General features: G+C 44.7%; 1 protein-coding gene across 2 annotated transcripts in view; it reads left to right on the forward strand.

The window, feature by feature from the left end:
* Positions 1–1,364: 1,364 nt before the first annotated feature.
* LOC144696397 (synaptotagmin-A) overlaps positions 1,365–19,922 on the forward strand; it is a 518,026-nt gene continuing 499,468 nt past the window's right edge. The window contains exon 1 of one of the 2 annotated variants that reach the window (XM_078567640.1): positions 1,365–1,688. The gene's annotated coding sequence lies outside the window, so the exon portion shown is untranslated. The remainder of the gene's footprint in view (positions 1,689–19,922) is intronic. The other variant, XM_078567636.1, reaches the window with a different exon arrangement.

Below are 19,922 nucleotides of genomic sequence, written 5' to 3' on the forward strand. Positions count from 1 at the left end.
ACCCCTTTCATGTCCTCTGGATGTCCCAAAAGGCATTACAACTAATGAAGTGCTTTTTGAAGTTTAGTCAGTGTTGTAATGTAGGAAACACAGCAGCTAATATGTGCATAGCAAGATCCCACTAGCAGTATTGTGGTGATGACCAGATTCTCTATTTAAAGTTTTAGGTGATGGATAAACATTGACTAGGATACTGGGAGATCTCCCCAACCTTTCCTTGAATAGCATTATGGGACATTTAGCACCCACCTGACAGGATAGACAGGGCTTTGCTTTAACCCCCCAACTGAAAAATGGCACCTCTGACATAGCAATCCCTCAGTACTGACGTGCCAGTCTAGATTCTGTGCGCATGCCTCTGGAGCAAGATTCAAACCCACAACCTCCTATTAGACAGGCTGCTGAGCCTCAGAAAAAACCTTCCGACTGATGTAAATGATAATCACATTTATGGCCAAGCAAGGTGGCTTGTCCAGGCCAGGAACACTGACCTGTGTGGATGTAAAGGGGAGGTGGTGGCCTGGTTGTATTGTCACCTGACCAGAGACCCAGGGTAATGCTCTGTGGACCCAGGTTCGAATCCTGCCACAGCAGATGGTGGAATTTGAATTCAGTAAAAATCTGGAATTAAAAGTCTAATGATGACCATGAAAAGATTGTCGTTTAAAACCCATCTGTTTCACTAATGCCCTTTAGGGAAGGAAATCTGCTGTCATCTGGCCTACTCCAGACCCACAGCCATTTGGTTGACACTGAAATGGCCTATTCAATTCTCAAGGGCAATTATGGATGGGCAATGAATGCCAATGACACACCCATCCCATGTGCAAATTATAAAACCTCAAAATCCACCATCGACCTGTGCACTCCAGGTAGTTATCCAAACTCATGAACTTCTATTTACTGAAGCATGACTATGTCAGAATTGACTGATAACTGAAGAACCTAAAACCCAGGATATAAAGATGCAGCTTTTAATGTCTCATGGACTGTGCACCCCCACCTGCACCCATTCCACCACCCCACCCCCCACCAACAAAATCACTGATTGGAAATATTTCCTCTCTCAGAATGGTGTGGGTCTTTATGAGATCATTTCTCAGCTACATTGTTGGTGGTGCTGAGACCCTCTGGGCAGGGGGGTTGTCATATCACAGAATTCCCCATCCTTACAATGCAAAGTGGAGCCCAGCTATCTGCTGGCCACAGAACCGGGTATATTTTTTCCTACATGATGTACGTTCCCGATTGCCTCTTGCAGGAACTCTCTCAAATGTGGAGCTGGGGAGATGAAATAAAAAAGTGCTCCCTGTTTATTGCTGCTAAATTATATATGCGAGGCAGCGTCTTCTGTGTGTCCAATCAGACACAAGGACTCGGTGATGCAGTGGGTTCTCAATGGAGGAATTCCTGAGGAGCTGCTGTATGTCGCTCCTGTGTTAAAGAGGCTATGCTCCTCTCTCCTCATCTATAAAGCCACTTGCTCTCAACAGGAAGAGGCTAACTCAGTTGTAGCCAAATCTCTGAAAAGCCCCTGACCAGGAGAAGCAGAAAAGAGAAACGAATCTTCCTTTTATTTTGTGTGTGTGTGTGGGTGTCCCTCTATTTTCCAGACACCTCCAGCTGAATAGATTTTCGGTTTTTTTTTAATTTTTAAAAAAAAACAAAATAAGAGGACATCGTTTCAGGTAAGGCGATGTTGTGCTGTTGTTCCGCAATGTTATGTGGGTTGTGAAAGCTGCAAGTGCAGCTAATAGGAAGCCTATTGTGTGTGTGTGTGTGTGTGTGGGTTTAATTAATGTTCCTCTTTCTGGATAGTGTTTGGGTGGTGGGGAGGTGGGGGTGGAAATGTGAGCTTGCGAATTGAACTGGCTGGATTCTGTTAGGAAGCGGTTCCGAGGAGGACAGATATCTCCAGGAGTCTTCACCCAGGATCATTGAGATCCACTCGTGGCGGGGGGAGGCTACTCGCTGAAGCCAGAAAAATGTGTCCAGAAAGTTGAGGTGGATGTAACAACACGAGTGTAGGAAACTGTAATGAAAGGGCTGAACGCTGATTGTGAAGCCGGATAGCCGCTGTTTGTCCGGCATCGCCACTCTCTCCATCAGGGATAAAGCGGGGCGGGGGGGAAGGAAACATTTCACTTGTTTTGTTCCCGGTCTCCCAGCTGGAATGTGTTTTCTGCTGTGTATCGGTTTAAAGGAAACGGTTAGCAATGGCATCCCCCTGTGCAACGCTCCCATCCAACACTTAGTGAGTGTTTAGCCAGGTTCATTTAAGAGTCAGTTCTGTAGGTGCAACAAATATTCTCTGGGTTCAATAAGTCTGCGTTTTCTTTTTTATTTGTTAAATTCCAGACAGGCGGTGTATTAGATTAAATTAAAATGTGCTTATCAGGAAAAAAGAGCCATTAATAGTGGTTTCCGACAACCAGCGATTCAATCAGCGACACACACACACTTACACAGAGACAGAGAGACACAGAGAGAGAGACACAGAGACACACAGAGAGACACAGAGACACACAGAGAGACACAGAGAGAGACAGAGAGACACAGAGAGAGAGAGACACAGAGAGAGAGACACACAGAGAGACACAGAGAGAGACACAGAGAGAGAGAGACACAGAGAGAGAGACACAGAGAGACACAGAGAGAGACACAGAGAGACACAGAGAGAGACAGAGAGACACAGAGAGAGACACAGAGAGAGAGACACAGAGAGAGACACAGAGAGAGACACAGAGAGAGAGAGACACAGAGAGAGAGAGACACAGAGAGACACAGAGAGAGACACAGAGAGAGAGAGACACAGAGAGAGAGAGACAGAGAGAGAGAGACAGAGAGAGAGAGACACAGAGAGAGAGAGACACAGAGAGACACCGAGAGAGACACAGAGAGAGAGAGACACAGAGAGAGACACAGAGAGAGAGAGAGACAGAGAGACACACAGAGAGACACAGAGAGAGAGAGACACAGAGAGAGAGACACAGAGAGAGAGAGAGACAGAGAGACACAGAGAGAGACACAGAGAGAGAGAGACACAGAGAGAGAGACACAGAGAGAGAGAGAGACAGAGAGAGACACAGAGAGACAGCCTTCCACTATCAGCCGGCAGTCCCAGATGAATCTCGGTTGAGGAAACAAAATGAAATCTCTTGGACCGAAGGGAATTGGGAAAGGATAAGAAAGACTTCCCGAAATGAGCGGAAAGCATTTGGCCCGAAACTGCAAACAGATGTCGCCTCCCGGAACAAACCCGTTTGCTCAGTCACCAAGGGACATGTTTAGTTACCACATCCTTTAGTTAATATCCATCGCTGACAGGGGGGGAAATTATCAAACTGCTTTCAATTCGGAAGCTTTGCATTTCTGGGTGGTTTTTTTTTAAGGAGACAGGGTTTAAAAATAGTGGGGGCGAATTCTGAATGCAGGTTGTGAAGGTCAAGGATGTGTTTGTGTTGACACGATTGTAATTTCTCTGACACATACACATTTATACACGGATTTATTGCCCTGGTTCAGATTGTGTTAAGCACCTGACAGACATGGGCTTCTCAACCTGGGAAACAGCCACATTACAAAGCAAATGTCACCCGCAGCAGGAATGTCACTTAACAAGCAGCTCCGGGAAGAGTCCAGTGAAAGGGAAGCGGAGTGACAGGAAAATCCTGGAGATTAGAAACAGAGAGAGAGAGAAAAACCCAAACAGGAGCAAATCTCCGCACTGCAACAGTTTATAATATTGGGCTCGGCAATTTTATCAACCGTCAACAGGTTTCATTTTCCTCCTGTCTTAAACTGGAACTTGTGGCGCTATTTGATGTAGTAAATGTAAAAGCACCTTCAACACTCTATATAAAGTTGGAGATGTGGGACCAGACTCGAGCAGAATGTCAGCAGTTTTACCAACGCGTTTTATTCCGAAAGTGTAACTTCGTAAAAATCTGCAATAAGTCAGTCCTCAGTATCAAACATTTGAGGAGTTTTCAAAAAAATAAACCTCGGCTTTCAAATAACAACTTAAAAATCATTTTTACAAACATTTCCTCCATTGAGCAGTGGGGAACGAGGTGATTTTTGACAGTTTGAAGCCTTGGGAGGAGATGTAAATCTCAGGGCTGCCGACTCATTCCCATTATTGCACACACTAGTCCCTCACCTCAACCATTTAAAAAAACCCTGAGCTGGGTTCCTGGGCGTCATTGGAGGCAAAGCTGGGATGGGCAGCCCCACCCAGACCTGGCACAGGCGCTAGGGAGAGGGGCTGAACCCCCCCATTTATTCAGTCGAAAGGGGGTTTCAGACTCTTGACTGATGAGATGAATTCAACCCTGGATGATTTGTTTGGAATTTCTAAAGAGACTGTGAAAAAGTGGACCAAGAGCTGAAACTAAACTTCATATTGGAAGTGGGGGGGATGTATGAAATGGATTATGGAGGGATGGAGGATAATTCTAGGATTTAGAGGACTGACATTTGAAGGAACCGGTTGCATAAACCTTTCCTGTTGAGGTGTTTAACATGTTAAACGGAGTTCAGTGGCTAAATGGGGAGAAAGGATTTCATCTGGTGATGGATCAGGAGCAAAAGGGCTACAATCTGAAAAATCGACCCCTGCCTGTTCGGAATGAAATCAGGAAGCACTCTTCTACACAAAAATCTGGAACTCACTCCCCAAGTGGCTGTGGATAGTGGATGTATTTCAGCTGGAAGTGTAAGATTGTGAGAAAATAGAATTTTTCACAATTCGATATTCCAGCCCTGATTTCAATGCCTGGAGGCAATAGTTGGAGCCTTTGGACTGAAGGCTCAATACAGGATAGACCCTGTTCAACTTTAGACTCTATTGACTTAATTGGAACTTCAAATCAGACTGGTGTAAATCAGAGTCTGACTCAAAACTTGTTTTGGCTGGGGTTACTCCTTGAGAAATCCATAATATTTGGCTAACACTGTAATATTTTATTGTAATAGGCACATATTAAAAATCACTTCATTTTTTGTTGAGTTTTAATAGGAACCTTGTCCAAATGGAATGGTCTTTATCTTGAAGCATTCTAGTGGTTAAACAGTGTGAGGGCAACATCATTGGGTGGGAGGCTCATGGAAAATGCATTTCTACATCTGAAACTCACACAGAAATTAACCATCAAGCGAAGTGATTAAAACTTGAATTCGATCTTCTCTCTTTAAAATGCACCCAAGATATCCAATGATTTTCTTTTGATTTATGCAGCATTTACTCATTCAGAATAATGTTGATAAAGTACCTGTCAGATCTGAATGCTTCCTCATCTCACTCACTCCACCTTCCACCAATTAACTCTCCCTAGGGTAGCAGCAGGGCACCAACCTTCTGAGGTATGCCCACCTTGACACAAAATGTTGGCGCATCTTGTAATATTTTTGGTAACCATCAATTTTAAGCTGTGAAATGATGTTGTGCATGGAATTCATACAGAAGATTTGGTGAATATCCAGGTGCTCAATCCCTGATTAATTCCGCCTTGATTGTTTTAACATGTAAGAGTGGATGGGAGGATGAATGCGGGTTGGGTGAATGGCTGACTGGGTAGATAGAAGAGTGGGTGGGTGAAGGGGGTCAAGGGTGTTTGGGTTGACAGGTGGTTAGCTGAGTCATTGGGTGGGTGAATGGATTGGCCAGTGAATGTGCAGATAGATGTGCTGGTGATGTATTTCTCTATTTGTATAGGATAGGAGGATGAAAGGTGTCAGAGAATCTGTTCTTTTACATCCAATGTGGAAACGGGCCTTTTGGCCCATCCAATCCATGCAAGCATTTATGTTCCAGTCAAGCCTCCTCCCATCTTTCCTCATCTAAATTGTTTCCCTCTATTTCTTTCTCCCTCACATGCTTGTCTAACTTCCACTTAAATGTATCGATACTATTCATTTCAACCACTCCTCTGATCGTGAGTTCCACATTCTCACCACTCTCTGGGTAAAGAAGTTTCTCCTGAATTCCCGTTTGGATTTCTTGGTGATAATCTTATATTGATGGCCTCTAGTTCTGCTCTTTCCCACAAGAGGAGACATCCTCTCTGTATTCACTCGATCAAAACCTTTCATCATTTTAAAGACCTCAATTAGGTCACCCCTCAGCCTTCTTTTTCCATGGGAAAAGAGACCCAGTCTGTCAACCCTTTCCTGAGATGTCAACCCACACATTACTGGTCTCATCCTTGTTAATCTTCTCTGCACCCTCTCCAGTGCCTCTATATCATTGTTATAATGTGGTGACCAGAGCTGCACACAGTACTCTCTAAGCGTGGATCAATACAGGTTTGGCATCACTTCCCTACTTTTGAATTCCATCCCTCTAGAAATAAAACCCAGTGCTTGGTTTGTTTGTTTATAGCCTTGTTAACCTGTGGTGAAACATTTAGCGATTGTTGTATCGTTAATCCCAAGATCCCTTTATTCCGCTACCCCCACCTACACTTGCATGTCCAAAGTAATAAGAGACCTCCCTATTCTTCCTACCTCACAGTTATCTGTGTTAAAGTATGTTTGCTAATTGTTTGCCCATTCTGCAAATTTATTAATGTCCTCCTGTGATCTGTAACAGTCCTCCACAATATTGATCATCCCCCTCCCACCGCCCCCCTTTCTCCCTCCTGACCCCCGCCTATCTGGTGTTGTCCACAAATTTAGAAACTATATTTTTGTTTTTTATTCCAAATTGTTGATGTAAATTGTAAATAGCGGCGATTTCCAGCACTGATCCTTGTGGAAAGCCACTTTCCACCTTCTGCCACTCTGAATAACTACCCTTTACTTCCACACTCTGCGTTCTGTCTTGAAGCCAGCTGGCAATCCATTCTGTCACTTGTCCCCTGACTCCACATTCTCTCACCTTATTCATTAGGCTCTCAAAGGCCTTTGAAAATCCAGATAAACTACATCTACTACATTACCATTGTCTACTGTCTCTGTTAACCTCCTCAAAAAAACTCAATAAGGTCAGTCAAGCAAGACTTTCCATTTTGAGATCCATGCTGACTATTTATTGTCATGTTATTTGTTTCTAGATTTTTCTATTCTATCCTTTAGTAAGGAATTCCTTTGCTTTTCCTACCACTCATGTTAAGTCGACCAGTCTATAATTCCCTGGGCATGTTCTGCTGCCACCTCCCCCCACCCCAGACATTTCTTAAAAATAGGAATTATATTAGCTATCCATCAGTCCTCTTTTTCTAACAAATGATTAAATATGAGTCAGTTGCGCCTCTGCTGTCTCTTCCCTAGACTCTTTTAAAGTATCTGGATGCAATCCATCCAGACCAGGGATTTTATCCTCTTTGAGTTTGTTTAGTTTATTGAATATATCCTATTTTTTAATTTTAAGTACACTTATCTCATCATTCACCTCACATTCAATGTCATGTCTATCTATTCTATCTCCCTGGTGAATACTGAAACAAAATAATTATTTAATATTTCTGCCATCTCTCTATCATTACCTCTGGTATTATCCTGTCCATCCCTTAATGGCCCGACTCCCATCAGAGCCTTTTTTTATTGAAGTGTCTGTAAAATATTTTATTATTTTGCTTTATGTTCCTTGATAATTTAATTTCTTTGCTTTTCTAATTGTTTCATTTCTCTTCTTATCTCTTTGGATTCTCTCCAGTCCTGCACTCCCCTGCTGTCCACGTGCTTTATGTTTGCCTCTTTGCTAATCCTCAATTGTTCCCTCATGTTTCTATTCATCATGCAGTCTTACTAGTGTTTAGTTTGTTCTTTGCTCCTTTCATCCCAAATTGCTCCAATTACCCCTGCTTCTATTTCTTATGTTCTACTGTACATTAAGAACATCAAAAAAAACTAAATAGAAATAAAAAAAATATTCAAACCAAATTAGAACAGAAATGAGTGTCACCATTGAATTCATGAAAAAGCAGACATTGATTGTCTGGAGTTACCATGTAGGTGCATTAAATCCGAAGTATTAAAAAAAATAGAGAGAAGCAGCAGAAAAGGTGCAAAAAGAGATTTACTGGGATGATAGCATAGCTGAGGGGCTTTACATATCAGGAATGACTGAACAGCCAGTGTTCTTTCTGCTAGAGGTATGATCGGGTCTTGGCAATTATGAAAGGATTTAATAGGGTAGATGTAGAGAAGATGCTTCCACTTTTGGGAGGCTGGGAGATGCGGGTGGTATCAGAAACATAAGGTTAGTAAGTAATAAATCCAGTGGGGAATTCAGGAGAAACTTCTTTACCAGACAGTGGTTAGAATGTTGAACTTGCTGCCACAGAGAGTAGTTGAGGTGGATTGCATAGATGCATTTAAGAGGATGCTAGATTAAAATATGAGGAATAGAAGGAGATGTTGATAGGGTGGGAGAAGTTTTGTGTCTAGAATAAATACTTCATGGTGCAGTTGGCCAAATGACCTGTTTAAATGCTGTAAATATTATACAAGTGAGACCATGTGATACAATGTTCAAAACTCAAACTTGCCACTTTAAAACAATCATTTCCACTATAAACAATTCTAGTGTGAAACTCTATATAATTCAGAAGGAAGTCTGATTATTTGGGACTGGAAACCTGGATTTGCTTGTTTACAAATGTTGTTCCATCATGAGGCAGGCATGCACACAATGTACTTCACTGTCAGTGTCAAGGGGAATATTTTGCAGACAAATTTGCGGAAGCACAAAAAGCAGTTATTGTGAGATGAAGCTTTGTTTATATCACACAAGTGGAACGTGAAATGTAAAAGTCAGTTCCTAAAGGTTTAACAGATGCTCAGGGTTATTAATAGCTCCTTAGATGAGGATCAGGAGTCGAGGGCACTTCTTCATAGGCTCTCTTAGTTTCTTTAACCCTGGCTTTTGAAAGCTCTGTGACTAGGTCAATCAAATCAAGCGTGTGCTGACAGCTGTCTAGTGCAAGAGAGAAAAATCTATTTTGTGTTTTCAAGAATGTAATATCTGCATGTAGTTGTATGATGCTACTGATGGGTTGTCTCCTAAGGGTTGTAGGTATAGCACATGGTAATTGAGTTCCCATATCCACACTTTCATTCCCATTGATGTCTTTGGTAAACAATCCATTAAAGCTGGATCAAGTTTCTGCTGCTGGGATTTTTTTTTACTTGTTTACATTTCTCTTTATTATTCTTTGGGTTCTTTTTCTTTTCCTTTTTAGAACTATTGAATCTTGAGTTACCAGCCTTTATTTCAATTTCTTGAGTGAGCCTCGTTGTCACATTCCCACCTCTGAGACTAGAAAGCACAGGGTTTGAAATCCACTCCAGTCAGTTCAGGTGAGCAAAGGACAGGTCAAAACCCTGGGTTGACACCCAGTGGGACACTTGCGACTGTGGGTGGGTGCTCCAGATTGTATGGGTTGTGGGAGCCCATAAAACCTACCCATCACATAGAACCAACCCTTTCCACCACTATTGGCTGGTATAAAGAGGGTTAAGATCTGGATGGAGAATTCTTGTTGTTGCCTGTTAATCAGCTTGCAACCATTATTGACTGAGTGAAGGAGAGGGACAAAATGAAACCAAAGGTTTCAGCTTATTCACAAAGCACAATTTGCAAAGTGGGTGACTTGGATAACTTAACCTACTGTCTTCTCCAAATGACTAGAAGGCTATTCTTTCATTTTCCCATTCACTGATCTCACCTTTTGCCTAATTTGGTGCTGGTAACATTGTGGGAGCAGCTTCACCACATGGACTGCAGGGGTTCAAGAGGAGGACTCACTGCCACCTTCTCAGGGCAAGTACAGATGGACAATAAACACAGGAAAAACCTGAGAGTGAATTTAGAAAAAGAAGGAGAAGCCTAAGATGTTCGCACATGGAAGCCACTCAGCCCTTGTTGCTTCTGTTAAATTTTGGTCTCTCCCAGGGGCTGGTTATACAAAGCCCATTATTCTGCTTTCTTCTTGTGCTCCCCCCTATCCTTTTTAAAGCGGAGTCAATACTATTTTCCAATTCTGTATTCGATTTAACATCCATCATCCCTTCTGGAAAAAAACATTCCTCATTCTGATGGCTCTGGATGAAGAGGATGGTTGAAGATTTCTTCTAATCCCCTTTGCATATCCAGTATTTACCTTGAGATCCTGGACCCTCATCAGTCATTCCTGTCACGCTACCAACTGGTGGACATGCTTTCCACCATCTAGGCCCTAAGCTCTGGAATACCCTCCCTCAACCCTTCCCCCTTTCTACCCCTCCATATGGTCCACCTCTTTGACTCAGCTTTGTGTCAGACATACTAAAGTCTCTTCCTTTCACTCATTGTCAAGGTTGTTGTCTGATAATGCTCTTGTGGTGTTTTTCTACATTAAAGGAGTTATATAATTGCAGGTTGTTGCATTTTCCTACCTATAGAAATGACTCTTTTTTTGAGCTTGCTTGTTGCTTTTTATGATGTTGAATGCTTCTAACAGTGGTTCCCCCACCCCCGCCATCATCACCACCACTGACTGATCATCTTTGTTTGTGGCAGTGAGTGTAACTGTTGATCAATACTCCTAGTTATAATTGACAAGGTTAATGCAACATCTCACAGCAGTGCTTGGTGGGGTAGAATGTTGGGCACCTTTCTGTTAAATATATCAATCACGACCTGGCTTAGCCGTCTGGGCTGTTGGCTGCCACTGTCAGATTGCAGTTGGAGTCTACAAACCCCATGTACAGAATACTTCAAAGTCAAGTGTACAAAAAGCTAATGGTATTAACAACTGAATTGGATATTCGTGCTGTTTGATTTTGTTTGAGATGGTTAATTAGTGATGTGCTTAAGAGCCATTCTGAGGTGTGATCTGTGCCGAGAAAGTCAAAATTGATGCAGGATTGAAGCACTGTAAGCTGTGATATCTGAAGAAAACAGACCAGAAATCTAGGTCAGTCCCTGAACTTTATCTAGGAGCAGCATTTTGGCTTCAACTTCTGTTCCCTCAACTTGCCCCTCACCGTTGTGCCCAGGGTGCTCTGGTGCTCAGACATCAATGCTGCTCGAGGGTTAGATGTTTTTCTCATTCATTCTCTGGGTGTGAATGTCACTGATGAGGCCTGCGTTTATTGCCCATCGCTGATTGTACCTGACAAGGTGATGGTAAGCCATGTTTCTGAACCGCTGCAGTCCAGGTGGTGTAAGTGCTGTAAGGGAGGGAGTTGCAGGATTTTGACCCAGTGATGGCAGATCTGATCCTAAGGTTGACACTGGGTTTCCTGTCTGATTTTATTCTGATTTGCCTGTTCTGTAGTGGTTTGATACAACTTAGTGGCATGTTAGACCATTTAAGAGGGCAATTACTATTCCAGTAAAATTAATACTATGCATTCCAGTGGGGCAAGGCTGAATAATAATTGATATCTTACTCTTGCTTCAATGTGGTGTCAATCTTGGCATGTGGGTCACACTCTCGACTTCAAGGTAGCAGGTTCAAGTCACACTCTAGATATTTAAGCATATAACCTGGGTTGACACTTCTGTGGCCGTACTACACTGTCAGGGGTGCCAAATTTTGGATGCCCTCTTGGGTGGGCATATGGAATCCTATGGCAGTAATTTGAAGAAGAACAGAGGAGTTAACCCCAGTGTCCTGGGACCAATATTTATCCCTTAACCAACATCACAAAAACATATCAAAAACAAAAATAAAAATACCTGGAAAAACTCAGCAGGTCTGACAGCATCTGCGGAGAGGAACACAGTTAACGTTTCGAGTCCGTATGACTCTTCAACAGAACTAAGGAAAAATAGAAGAGAGGTGAAATATAAGCTGGTTTAAGCGAGGGTGGGACAGGTAGAGCTGGATAGAGGGCCAGTGATAGGTGGAGATAACCAAAAGATGTCACAGACAAAAGGACAAAGAGGTGTTGAAGGTGGTGATATTATCTAAGGAATGTGCTAACAGGTGACATTTAGGGTAGAAAGCAGGATGAGCAAGGTACAGATAGCCCTAGTGGGGGTGGGGTGGGGAGAAGGGATCGAAATAGGCTAAAAGGTAGAGATAAAACAATGGATGGAAATACATTTAAAAATAATGGAAATAGGTGGGAAAAGAAAAATCTATATAAATTATTGGAAAAAAGGGAGATCGGAAAGGGGGTGGGGATGGAGGAGAGAGTTCATGATCTAAAATTGTTAAACTCAATATTCAGTCCAGAAGGCTGTAAAGTGCCTATTTGGAAGATGAGGTGCTGTTCCTCCAGTTTGTGTTGAGCTTCACTGGAACAATGCAGCAAGCCAAGGACGGACATGTGGGCATGAGAGCAGGGTGGAGTGTTGAAATGGCAAGTGACAGGGAGGTCTGGGTAATGCTTGCGGACAGACCGAAGGTGTTCCGCAAAGCGGTCACCCAGTCTGCGTTTGGTCTCTCCAATGTAAAGGAAACTGCATTGGGAGCAACGAATGCAGTAATCTAAATTGAGGGAAGTGCAAGTGAAATGCTGCTTCACTTGAAAGGAGTGTTTGGACCCTTGGATGGTGAGGAGAGGGGAAGTAAAGTGGCAGGTGTTGCACCTTCTGCAGTTGCATGGGAAGGTGCCGTGGGAGGGGGTTGAGGTGTAGGGGGTGATGGAGGAGTGGACCAGGGTGTCCCGGAGTGAACGATCCCTGTGGAATGCCACCGGGGGGTGAAGGGAAGATGTGTTTGGTGATGGCATCATGCTGGAGTTGGCGGAAATGGCGGAGGATGATCCTTTGAATGCGGAGGCTGGTGGGGTGATAACTGAGGACAAGGGGGACCCTATCATGTTTCTGGGAGGGAGAAGAAGGTGTGAGGGCGGATGCGCGGGAGATGGGCCGGACAAGGTTTAGGGCCCTGTCAACCACAGTGGGTGGAAAACCTTAGTTAAGGAAGAAGGAAGACATGTCAGAGGAACTGTTTTTGAAAGTGGCATCATCAGAAAAGATGCGACGAAGTTGAAGGAACTGAGAGAATGGGATGGAGTCCTTACAGGAAGCGGGGTGTGAGGAGCTGAAGTCGAGGTAGCTGTGGGAGTCGGTAGGCTTGTAATGAATATTGGTGGACAGTCTATCACCAGAAATTGAGACTGAGAGGTCAAGGAAGGGAAGGGAAGTGTCAGAGATGGGCCATGTGAAAATGATGGAGCGGTGGGAATTGGAAGCAAAATTAATAAATTTTTCCAGGTCCAGACGAGAGCATGAAGCAGCACCGAAGCAATCATCGATGTACCGGAGAAAGAGTTGTGGGAGGGGGCCGGAGTAGGACTGGAACAAGGAATGTTCCACATACCCCATAAAGAGACAGGCATAGCTGGGCCCATGCGGGTACCCATAGCCACACCTTTTATTTGGAGGAAGTGAGAGGAGTTTAAGGAGAAATTGTTCAGTGTGAGAACAAGTTCAGCCAGACGGAGGAGAGTAGTGGTGGATGGGGATTGTTCGAGCCTCTGTTCGAGGAAGAAGCGGAGAGCCCTCAGACCATCCTGGTGGGGGATGGAGGTGTAGAGGGATTGGACGTCCATGGTGAAGAGGTGGCGGTTGGGGCCAAGGAACTGGAAATTGTTGATATGATGTAGGGTGTCAGATGAATCACGGATGTAGGTGGGAAGGGACTGGAAAAGGGGAGAGAGAATGGAGTCAAGATAGCAAGAAATGAGTTCCATGGGGCAGGAACAGGCTGACACGATCGGTCTGCCGGGACAGTCCTGTTTGTGGATTTTGGGTAGGAGGTAGAAGCGGGCCGTCCGAGGTTGGGAGACTATCAGGATGGAAGCTGTGGAAGGAAGATCTCCAGAGGAGGTGAGGTCAGTAACAGTCCTGGAAACAATGGCGTGATGTTCGGTGGTGGGGTCATGGTCCAGGGGTAGGTAGGAGGAAGTGTCTGCGAGGTGACGCTCAGCCTCTGCGAGGTAGAGGTCAGTGCGCCAGACATCAACAGCGCCACCCTTGTCAGCAGGTTAGATGACAATGTCAGGGTTGGACCTGAGAGAACGGAGTCCAGCAAGTTCAGAGAGAGACAGGTTAGAGTGGGTGAGAGGAGCAGAGAAATTGAGATGACTGATGTCACGCTGACAGTTCTCAATGAAAAGATCAAGAGAAGGTAAGAATCCAGAGGGAAGGGTCCAGGTGGAGGGAGAATATTGGAGGTGGGTAAAAGGATCCGTTGAACGGGGAGAGGACTCCTGCCCAAAAAAGTGAGCACGGAGACGAAGGCGGCGGAAGAAGAGTTCAGCATCGTGCCGAGCCTGAAATTCATTGAGATGAGGGCGTAAGGGTATGAAACTAAGTCCTTTGCTGAGCACTGAACATTCAGCATCGGAGAGGGTAAGGTCAGGGGGTATGGTGAATACGCGGCTGGGGCTGGGATTGGAAGACGGGATGGGGACAGAGGGACGGGCAGGGGTGGAAGGTCCTGGATGGGCGTTGGTGTCGATGAGTTATAAAAAGTGTGGCTATGGGTACCCGCATGGGCCCCAGCTATGTCTGTCTCTTTATGGGGTATGTGGAACATTCCTTGTTCCAGTCCTACTCAGGCCCCCTCCCACAACTCTTTCTCCGGTACATCGATGATTGCTTCGGTGCTGCTTCATGCTCTCGTCTGGACCTGGAAAAATTTATTAATTTTGCTTCCAATTCCCACCGCTCCATCATTTTCACATGGTCCATCTCTGACACTTCCCTTCCCTTCCTTGATCTCTCTGTCTCAATTTCTGGTGATAGACTGTCCACCAATATCCATTACAAGCCTACCGACTCCCACAGCTACCTCGACTACAGCCCCTCACACCCCGCTTCCTGTAAGGACTCCATCCCATTCTCTCAGTTCCTTCGTCTCCATCGCATTTGTTCTGGTGATGCCACTTTCAAAAACAGTTCCTCTGACATGTCCTCCTTCTTCCTTAACCGAGGTTTTCCACCCACGGTGGTTGACAGGGCCCTCAACCGTGTCCAGCCCATCTCCCGCGCATCCACCCTCACACCTTCCTCTTCCCCCCCAGAAACATGATAGGGTCCCCTTGTCCTCAGTTATCACCCCACCAGCCTCCGCATTCAAAGGATCATCCTCCACCATTTCCGCCAACTCCAGCATGATGCCACCACCAAACACATCTTCCCTTCATCCCCCGGCGGCATTCCGTAGGGATCGTTCCCTCCGGGACACCCTGGTCCACTCCTCCATCACCCCCTACACCTCAACCCCCTCCCACGGTACCTTCCCATGCAACCGCAGAAGGTGCAACACCTGCCCCTTTACTTCCCCCCTCCTCACCGTCCAAGGGCCCAAACACTCCTTTCAAGTGAAGCAGCATTTCACTTGCACTTCCCTCAATTTAGTCTACTGCATTCGTTGCTCCCAATGTGGTCTCCTCTACATTGGAGAGACCAAACGCAGACTGGGTGACCGCTTTGCAGAACACCTTCGGTCTGTTCGCAAGCATGACCCAAACCTCCCTGTCGCTTGCCATTTCAACACACCACCCTGCTCTCATGCCCACGTGTCTGTCCTTGGCTTGCTGCAATGTTCCAGTGAAGCTCAACGCAAACTGGAGGAACAGCACCTCATCTTCCGACTAGGCACTTTACAGCCTTCCGGACTGAATATTGAGTTTAACAATTTTAGATCATGAACTCTCTCCTCCATCCCCACCCCCTTTCTGATCCCCCTTTTTTCCAATAATTTATATAGATTTTTCTTTTCCCACCTATTTCCATTATTTTTAAATGTATTTCCATCCATTGTTTTACCTCTACCTTTTAGCCTTTTTCGATCCCTTCCCCCCACCCCACCCCACCCCCACTAGGGCTATCTGTACCTTGCTCGTCCTGCTTTCCACCCTTAATTAGCACATTCCTCAGATAATATCACCACCTTCAACACCTCTTTGACCTTTTGTCTATGACATCTTTTGGTTATCTCCACCTATCACTGGCCCTCTATCCAGCTCTACCTGTCCCACCCCCCCTTAAACCAGGTTATATTTCACCTCTCTTCCATTTTTCCTCAGTTCCGTTGAAGAGTCATACGGACTCGAAACGTTAACTGTGTTCCTCTCCGCAGATGCTGTCAGACCTGCTGAGTTTTTCCAGGTATTTTTATTTTTGTTTTTGTTTTGGATTTCCAGCATCCGCAGTTTTTTGCTTTTATCACAAAAACAGATGATCTGGTCAGTATCTCACTGCTGTTTGTGGGAACTTGCTGTGTGCCAATTGGCTGCTGCAGTTCCGACATCAGAACAGTGACTTTACTTCAGATATACTTCATTGGCTGTAAAGCAATTTGTGACATCATGAGGTTGTGAAAGATACTATATAAATGCAAATATTCTTTTGTATCACCCAGAAAGAAATACTTGCATTTATAGAGCATCACCAACAGTGCAGCACTTCCTCAGTACTACATTGGGCTCTGTTTGATGTGGCCCCCTGTGGCGAGTTTTCAGCCAGGGGTGGGGGGCACATAAAGTAGGGTTGGTGCCTGCCCCACCACCTTCCCGCCTACCCCCGAACTCACCCCCATAATAGGGTGGGTGGTCGCCCAAATCGGCAGCCAGCCTGTCATATTTAAATGAGCAATTAAGGGTCAATTAGGCTTGATAACAAGCAAATCGACCCTGATAATATGCTGCCCTTGCCATAAAATGGATGGTGTGGGAGTGGGCGGCCTTATTGTTTGTTTGCTAAAAATTCCTCAAAGGGTGGGAAGGAATTGGCGAGGGGTGGGGGGCGGGGGTTCTATCTTCAGCCTTTGCTGATCGGGAGGCACAGCCTCACCCCAAGATAGAAATCCCCCCCCCTTCCACCAACCCCCCCTCTCAATTCTCTGAAGTGTGTCTTGAGCTGTATCTTGCTGACCCGGAGATGAGAATGCTACCAACTGAACCACGGCTGACAAAGCCTTTAGCCTGATGGGTGAACATGGTTTGAAGAGCTGTCCTGCCCAACCCAGCGAATTTTAAATTGAACTTGCAAAAGCTGCTGCCACGTTTACACACAGGGTCAGTTATGGCGCTGTCAGGTTCAGAGGCTACCTTGATGTAAACCAGATGCAAAGGGTTAAATCTCCACCTCCCCAACCACGTCACTCCCGCCACAAATGAGAGCAAGATCCTGAAAGACAAAGTGAATGTCAGCCCTGCTCCCCTTGAGAGTGGGTCAAGAGCACTAAACAAAAGCCGTGACATGTTCTGGAAACGCATGGGGAGAGAACAGGGGAATATGATTTGATTCTCTAAGAGCTCAGGCAAATCAGACTGCATAACAGGACTAAATTCAACCCACTGCTGCTCTCTTTGTGCTGAAAATGTGTGTTTCTAACAAGACCCTTATCATTATCTGAAAAGGTAGGTTGGCAGTTCACATACTGCGTGTAGAATGCATGTGAGTTTAAATAGGCACACTGACCATTCCAGAATTTTCTGTTTTTGTTTTACATTTTGAACATTTACAATGTTGCTTTCCTTTCTTAATTCTACATTAATTTAGTCATCTCTCTCAACAGAGTCACAGGTTGATATGGGAAATGGAAGTGTTCTATTTGTAGAGTTTGAGAGGTCCTTCTGACTGACTGATGGTGTTGGGCAGAGCACAGGGAATTTGACTCAGCATCCATTCATAAAAGGTGGAAATGTTTCATTACCTGAAATAAATAAATTGAGCAACCACTTGGAGCTAGTTTTCAAAATGAATAGCCTGAAAGTATTTACACAACAGGAGAAGGCCATTTCGTACCTCGAGCCTGCTACATAGAAACAGGAGGAGGCCATTCACCTCATTAAACTTTTTCATTAGGTTAGATCATGACTGATCTGTATCTCAATTCCATTTGCCCACCTTTGATCTATATCCCTTGATACCCTTACCCAATAAATGTCTCTTTTATTCTGTTTTCACATTTCCCTCATGTTGTGGTTATTTAGTGCCTGCCACCTCTAAGTCAGAAGGTTGTGGATTCCAGCTCCAGGGGCTTTAGCACAAAAACCCAGGCTGACACTCCAGTGCAGTACTGATGGAGTGCTCCAATGTTCAACTGAGTATCTGCCCTCTTAGGTGGGTGTAAGAAATCCCATGGTACTGTTCCAAAGAAAAGCTGATGAGTTCCGCCTAATGTCCTGGCCAATATTTATCCCTCAATCAACATCACTTTTTTTTTAAAAAAAGGATGACCTGGTTATTATCATATTGCCATTTGTGCAAATTGGCTGCTGTTTCCTACGTTACATGTGTGAGCACACTTCAAAAACTAATTCATTGGCTCTAAATGCTTTTGAATGTCCTGAAGTTCTGAAAGGTGGTATAGAAATGTGAGTTTGTTCCTTTTAAGATCTTCGATGTAAAATGTGGTTCTCCTTCGAAACAAATACAATGGCACATACAATTTTCAAATGTTCATCTTTCTTTGTCTCATTTATGATGAGGAATGGTAATCATATTAATGCATTATTCAACTCTGATTTACTGTTGTGACACATCCCTAAGCACCTACACAGAACTGCCTTAGAGAAAGATTCTTCACCCATTTTCACATCTTCATCATTAGCAATGTGGGTGTGGGTAGGAAGGGACAATGTTCTCTGAGACGCTTTCTGTGCAATCGTTACCTCATTCAGTATCTGAAGATTAAGCAGCAACTCAATCACAGAAGACAGTGAAAAGAGGAATTGAGCAGTAGGCGGGCAATTGGCAGGTTATTACCAGCAGCAAGAAGACTGAGTGTGTGTGCTGGGGAAGATTGACAGTGCTGTTACCCACCCACCTCTTTTATTCAGTACTAAATACATGATTCTTTGGCTTGGTAACCACATCTGCTCTAGGCGAACAACAACAACTTATATTTATATAGCACCTTTTAATGTAATAAAACATCTGAGTCCAGTTCACGGTCGCTGTGATATTGGAAATGTAGGTAGGAAAGGTGTGAATTTTCCAGAAAGCTCAATCTATATTTTTGATTTTGCCTCAGTCTATTATCATTCTTTCACAATTCAGCAATTCCTAACCAAGCCACATGCTGTGCACAGTGGCATCAAGCTGCAGCCAAGGCTCCTTTGACAGCACGTTCCAAACCCGTGGCCTCTACCACCTAGAAGAACAAATCACTCACCATCCTGACTTGGAAATATATCGCCGTTCCTTTACTGTCGCTGGGTCAAAATCCTGGAATTCCCTCCCTAACAGCACTGTGGGTGTACCTACACCGCATGGACTGCAGCGGCTCAAGAAGGCAGCTCACCACCACCTTCTCAAGGGCAATTAGGGATGGGCAATAAATGCTGGCCCAGCCAGTGACACCCACATTCAATAAATGAATAAAAAAACCCGCTGATACTGGGATGTTACAAAAATGTGGTATGTAATGCCAGCTCTAATCTAGAGGACTAGTGATTTGGAAATAGTGGGAAAATGGAGCAAGGAGGTTGATCATCATTTCCTGTCCAACTTGGGTTTTCTAACACCTGCCCCTCCTCCCAGGCTGTCATTGGCTGCCTCTTCCCTGCCTGACATGTGTAACTGCTGGTGAGCTCGTGTTCATATTTACCTTAGTTCCTCCTGAGATCCCTGTGGAAGTTGATGATAGACCCCAGTCAGCAGAGGTAAAAGGTCCAACGCCTCTAGATGAGGGACTGGGTTAAGTGGATCCTCTAAATGAGCCCCAGCACTTGCTGCCAACAGCTCTGTCCCTGTGCTTTTCCAATGTAGTGGCAGCAGTGAGCTCCCTCTCGTTGATGGGAATCCCTCAGGGAGACACTGATCCAGGAAAATGGATTGAGGTTACAGTGGGATAGGAGATGCATTCTGCCTCTCATCCCTTCCCTTCCTTTTAGAGCCAGTTCAGTCTGGAGCTATGCAGAGAAGGGTGCACTACTGCATGCTGGAGTCGTCTGTACATCAGACATCGCCACAGCAAATCAACCAAACGGCCCGTCACATCAGGGCCCCAGGGCATCGTAAC

This window comes from Cetorhinus maximus, chromosome 22 (assembly GCF_964194155.1).
Source record: "Cetorhinus maximus chromosome 22, sCetMax3.hap1.1, whole genome shotgun sequence".
Taxonomy (NCBI): domain Eukaryota; kingdom Metazoa; phylum Chordata; class Chondrichthyes; order Lamniformes; family Cetorhinidae; genus Cetorhinus; species Cetorhinus maximus.